Source organism: Ptychodera flava, chromosome 6 (assembly GCF_041260155.1).
Source record: "Ptychodera flava strain L36383 chromosome 6, AS_Pfla_20210202, whole genome shotgun sequence".
Taxonomy (NCBI): Eukaryota; Metazoa; Hemichordata; class Enteropneusta; family Ptychoderidae; genus Ptychodera; species Ptychodera flava.
This window is the reverse complement of record NC_091933.1, coordinates 3,857,977-3,863,368: the sequence shown is the minus strand read 5'-3', so window position 1 is coordinate 3,863,368 and position 5,392 is coordinate 3,857,977. Positions and strand designations below refer to the sequence as shown.

At 34.1% G+C, this 5,392-nt stretch overlaps 1 protein-coding gene across 1 annotated transcript in view; it reads left to right on the top strand.

Moving 5' to 3' along the window:
• The first annotated feature begins 6 nt into the window (after positions 1-6).
• The window catches only part of LOC139134616 (uncharacterized), a 28,166-nt gene continuing 22,780 nt past the window's right edge, over positions 7-5,392 (top strand). Inside the window, exon 1 of the mRNA XM_070701544.1 lies at positions 7-144. The gene's annotated coding sequence lies outside the window, so the exon portion shown is untranslated. The remainder of the gene's footprint in view (positions 145-5,392) is intronic.

Sequence of the window (5,392 nt, the reverse complement as noted above, 5' to 3'; positions counted from 1 at the left end):
CACAATATATGTGAAATGTGTCCTGAACTGAAGTAAACACTGCACATTTGGAGAACCGAACATCCAGGGCAGGGTTACTAATGTGTCAAAACAACCCGATCCTCACACGCGTGCCCTGATTTGTAACAAGATACTGGTTTCCAGGTAATATTTCTTATGAAATATTGTTTGTACTGCGGGCTGAAATGTTGCAAATCGATTGTACAACTCCGCAGCAACACTGCAGCATGATGCAGTACTGTCACACTCATTGTATCCTACCAGTATATGTGACATAATTTATTCAAGTCATTATCATCGTTGATAATTTTGTTTCTCTGATTGGCCCTTTCGTAAGTACACATAGTTTCTATAAATTCTATAACCCTGTCATTCAGTTACACCCTCAGAAGGGCATAACATAAGGCGTTATTAGTCATGGCAAAGTCGTTAAAAAATTAATAAATTATGATTATGAAGACTGTTGATAAATATTTAATATTTCTGGCATTATTGTATACTTAAAAAGTACCCTACTGCACTTGAATCCTGAATGACGATTTGTTTTCATGCCAAATTCACGCAGATGACCCAGACCCTGTTAACAAATTTATGATTATGAATGTTCTTGATGAAAACTTAATATTTCTGTCATTATTGTATTACAAAAGTACCCTACAGCACTTGAATCCTGAGTGATGATCAGTATTTATGCCAAATTTACACAGCTGTAGTACAGACCCTCAGATATAAGGTCAATATTGTTACAGCAATAGCATTGCACAGTACAACTTACTGCGCTGTAATGCGTGGTCACAGTACTGCTTTGGCAAACTCTCTAGACAGTAAATAATAGGAAGGGGCGGACTCTGACTTTCCGAGCAGTGCACAGGCCTTCAAATAACTCGTGTTTTCTTCACGGCTGCTTCTTTGTCACCAAAATTACTACTGCATTTGGGCAGGTTGTGATAGGTCAGGCATCGAACCGACCTAGTTAGCTGCTATAGACTAGTCTATAGAAGCTATTGTGATGGGTATGTGTCCGGCATCCATTGTCAGTCTGTATGTATGTATGTCTGTATGTATGTAGTATGTATGTATGTATGTATGTATGTATGTATGTATGTATGTATGTATGTATTTGTATGTGTGTATGTGTGTATGTGTGTGTATGTGTGTATGTGTATGTATGTATATGTATGTCCATTCGTGAGGATGTCTGTCCACTCAAATATCTTGAGAACAACAGTACTTACAGATTTGATATTTGTTGTGTAGATGCAAAATATGATTATGAGAAAGTAGCTTTTTTTACATTTTGATATTGTTGAAAATATGCAAATTAGTGCAAAAAAAGGCATTTTTAAAAAATATTCTTCTTCATAACCGCTAGTCAGACAGCTTTAAGTATACAGATCCCTAGGAATAATTCAACTTAGATTTGTTCAAATTGTGATGAAATATGCAAATTTGTATTTTTAAGGAATTTTTTTGTCATTTTTGGTCAAAAATTCATTTCATCAAAACCGCTTGTCTGATAGCTTTGATATTTGGTATACAGGTTTATAGGGATGATCAAAATATGATGTATTCAAATTATGATGAAATCAATTTTATATTTTTGGCGCAATTTTTGCCATTTTTGGTCAAAAAATCTTTAAAAATCTCCTTCAAAACTACAGGTCAGATAGCTTTGTTATATGGTACATGAGTCCCTAGGGATGATCTATTTCAGATGTGTTCAAATTGTGCAGAATTATGCAAATTAGTATTTTTAAGGCAATTTTTGTCATTTTTGGTAAAAAAATTTGTTTTATCAAAACTGCTTGTCTGATAGCTTTGATATTTGGTATACAGCTATAGGGATGAGCAAAATGTGATATATTCAAATTGTGATGAAATCTACCAGTTTGTATTTTTGGGGCAATTTTTGCCAATTTTGGTCAAAAAATATTTCTCCAAAAGTATTGGGCTGATAGCTTTGAAATTTGGTATACACGTTTCTACAAATGAATTAAGTAATATAGATTGAAATTATGATGAAATCTGCCATTTAGTTATTTTATGGCAATTTTTGCCACTTTTTGGTCAAAATATGTGTTTCTCCAAAATTATTTTTCTGATAGCTTTGAAATTTGGTGTACAGGTTTCTACAGATGAACTTAATGATATGTATTGAAATTATGATGAAATCTGCAATTTTGTATTTATGAAACAATTTTTTGCCATTTTTGGTCAAAAAATATGTTTCTCCAAAACTACTCGTCTGATAGCTTTGAAATTTGGTATGCAGATTCCTGCAGATGAACTAAACGTGATATGATATATTGAAATTATTATAAAATCTGGAATTTTGTGTTTTTGGGGTAATTTTTGCCATTTTTGGTAAAAAAATGTGTTTCTCCAAAACTGCAAGTCTGATAGCTTTGATATTTGGTGTACAGGTTCCAAGGGATTATTATAATATGATATATTAAATTTATGATGAAATCTGCAATTTGTATTTTTGGGGGCAATTTATGCCATTTATAGTCAGAAAATTTGATTCTAAAAAAAAACTGCTCATCAGATAGCTTTGGTTGACATGTTCTTAGGGATAATCTTAATGTGATATGTTCATATTATGATGAAATCTATTATCAATTGTGAATTTTTGCAGCTATTTTTGCCGCTTCTTTCTGGCCACTGAAATGAGCTATCAAAGATTTCCACCTTCTTCATCAACATATGTGTCAAAAATAGTTATTCTCTACATAACACAGCGGAGCTATATCGGCTGCTAGGTTGCTTGAAACACATTTGCGATTACTAATAATGCCTCATCCCCCTTTGCCTTTCACTAGTATCACTGCATTGGCATGATGGCGCCACAGGCAAGTGTGTGTCAATGGACTGCACTTCACAAATAACGGATGGCAGTGGTCCATGGTTACTGGCCGGAGAAATTGTGAATCAAGATAAAAAAGGTCTCCCTCAATACCTTAAAAACACTTCAAATCCCACCCTTTTTCATCACCACAGTGGAAAGTTATCATGTGTTATAAGAGTAAATTTTAGCTCACATTTGGTGTATGTATATATACCAAAGAGAGCTTATGTAGTGAGTCAACGGCATATGCATGTACGTCTGTCCATATCAAAAACTTCAAAACCACAGCACCTACCATCTTAGAATAGGTGTACAGGTGCAAACGGGCATGGAGATGTAAATTTATTAAAAAGAAGATGTCAGTGTCAAAAATGTGCAAATGAAGTAAAAAGCAAAATCCTGCAAACAAGCTGCTAAGGTTCTGTAACCACAGGCCAGATTTAATTGAAACTGTTCAAATCCCCCTCTCTCCCCCCCCCCCAAATAAATTCCTCCAGTCCCCTCCAAACTGTTTGTGAATGCAATAGTTCATATTCCTACTGTATTATAATTATTGTAAATGCAGAAAAAATGAAATGGTTTATGCACATCTCTTGGGAGTTTGGTTTGTGGGGGAATTAGAAACTAGAGCAAATTCAAATAAATATTGTAAAACTAGTTCAAGCTGTGGAAAAAGATCAAAAGTATTGATTGCCAAGGCAAAGTTAGGAGTCTTTAGTAAATAAGCCAGATTACCACATGATAGACAATTTCCATACAATCATTAAAATACTTCAAAATTGATTTAGCCATGTTTAGGACTTTAACCATGTGATAGTACCGTATAATCTGGCCTCAAATATACATAATATTGTAAACTGCGTAGACTATAACATTTTTTAGTGTACAAGTTGCATTAATGGTATTTATTTGTTATTTTTGATTATTTATCAAAGAGGTCAATAAGCAGTCCCTCTACAACTGTTTAAAAATAAAAAGCAAGCAAAAATACCGTAAAACATTGACACTTAAACGAGACAAAACCATAAAAGTTTAAAAACTGTGTCAAAAGAAATTTGAATTGACAATTAAGTGAACAATGTGAAAAAAGATGATTGATCAATATTGCAATGTGGCCATAGGTCAACTTTCTAGGTGGTTTAAACTTCCCAGGTGGTTTAATAAGTCACCTTTCCATTTCAAAACATGTCTTATAAAATTGTTCTTCACTCATCAGCCTTGTTATTGATAATTGCCAACTAATTTGCTATTATAAGGATGTTAATTGTGTGGGTTTGTGTGAGTGGATTGGTAGGTGTGGGTGTTTGTTCATTAATGTGAGTTTATTTTCGGCTATGAGCCTGCATGAATACAGTACACAAAAGAAGAAAGACTTATTTAGTTGAATTATTGCTTGAGTATCAAAACTACATTCTTTTGTGTTATTGCCAGCTTCTTGTTTTACAGAAAAAGAAGTTTCATATTCGTAGGAGGTCAGAACTCTCTCTGTTAAGAATGAGCCAAAACTATTTATAAATACTCTTGTATTTTTGTTTTAATGATTTTTTTCCTGAGGGTTTTAGAGTTTTAGACTTTTATAACAACATCCAATTCTGTCGTGTTCTTCATTTTAAGGACCCAGGTGCTTATATAGCATTCAATGCTATCATCAGAGCCAGTATAGCATTCAATGCTATCATCAGAGCCAGTATAGCATTCAATGCTATCATCAGAGCCAGTATAGCATTCAATGCTATCATCAGAGCCAGTATAGCATTCAATGCTATCATCAGAGCCAGTATAGCATTCAATGCTATCATCAGAGCCAGTATAGCATTCAATGCTATCATCAGAGCCAGTATAGCATTCAATGCTATCATCAGAGCCAGTATAGCATTCAATGCTATCATCAGAGCCAGTATAGCATTCAATGCTATCATCAGAGCCAGTATAGCATTCAATGCTATCATCAGAGCCAGTACCGGTATAGGATTCAATGCTATCATCAGAGCCAGTATAGCATTCAATGCTATCATCAGACCCAGTATAGCATTCAATGCTATCATCAGAGCCAGTATAGCATTCAATGCTATCATCAGAGCCAGTATAGCATTCAATGCTATCATCAGAGCCAGTATAGCATTCAATGCTATCATCAGAGCCAGTATAGCATGAACACCTATAACAAATTTGCACCATCATGGTGAACTCAAAAAAGTATTTGAAGTTATTGTGACAAGATTTCTTACTAAGACTGTACCATATATGACTTGAGGATAAAATAGTTGTTCATGATTCTTTATTAATTTGAACAAAGCATGCTGGTTACTGAGCTCTTTTGAGCAGGCAGGGTGGTTTGTTAGGGGTAAATTTGACAAGTGCATTGGTGCAGGTTACAAACTCACATCAATGTGTTCTTTGACAGATCCTAGCAAAATTATTGTCGTATCAGTGATGATCAGGTTCTAATAATAGATGATTGGATAATTTTTATGACTCCCAGAAAGTATACATACTACATTGTAATCATTAAAAATGTACATCATCAAAAAAACTTAGTGCATA